The sequence below is a fragment of the Etheostoma cragini genome, chromosome 11, assembly GCF_013103735.1.
Source record: "Etheostoma cragini isolate CJK2018 chromosome 11, CSU_Ecrag_1.0, whole genome shotgun sequence".
Lineage (NCBI taxonomy): Eukaryota > Metazoa > Chordata > Actinopteri > Perciformes > Percidae > Etheostoma > Etheostoma cragini.
In genome coordinates, this window is record NC_048417.1 from 19,635 (window position 1) to 20,310 (window position 676).

Consider the following 676-nt stretch of genomic DNA (forward strand, 5'->3'; position numbering starts at 1 on the left):
GGAAAAACTACACCATCTAAGTCACAGCTACACAAACCTAACATAATAAATTCACATATCTATGTATTTGCAGGAATAGTAAAAAAATGTCACCAATCAATCTGCAAGTTAGGGGCCTTGCCCACTCCACCCTGGGCCTCTTGTATAATGAGATGATTGCTCTGTGTCTCTCTTCTTCAGAGTCCATAAGACTCAGAGTGAATGTGAGGGGCTCCATATGTTGTTTGTTTTCAAGAGCTGCCTGTGTGAAAAGCTGGGCTGCTTTCTCTGGGTCCGGTTGTGTAACCCAAGCTTAAAAAAAGGGTAAATTACATTAGGAAACAGTAACTGACCCTTTAAGATTATGCATGTACATTGACTCGCTCAATTTAAAACACACAGTAATTACATGAATCTTTGATTATCCTTTTAAAAGCAGCTCTGTGATGTTATGAAGATGCAGCTTGGAGAAACCTGAACATATGGAACAAGTTCTTATAATTTACTATACTATGCTTTATAGGAACACACTTACAATCAGTTGTGACCTCTGTAGGTGGGATTCCAGGACCAGGTGCAATTCCTGTTGCTACTGATATAGAATGACAACAAATAACTAATTGACATGACGTGTGTTCAAGGGTGGTCTCAAATCTCATACTTAAGCAATTTCATAACATGCGGGGGGGGGGGGGGG

The 676-nt window shown here is 40.1% G+C and overlaps 1 long non-coding RNA gene across 1 annotated transcript in view; it reads right to left on the minus strand.

Moving 5' to 3' along the window:
• The window catches only part of LOC117952339, a 1,001-nt gene extending 429 nt beyond the window's left edge, over positions 1-572 (minus strand). The window contains exons 1-2 of the long non-coding RNA XR_004658390.1: positions 515-572; positions 38-291 (exon numbers count right to left, since the gene is read on the minus strand). This is a non-coding gene — a long non-coding RNA (uncharacterized LOC117952339). The remainder of the gene's footprint in view (positions 1-37; positions 292-514) is intronic.
• Between the last annotated feature and the right edge of the window lie 104 nt (positions 573-676).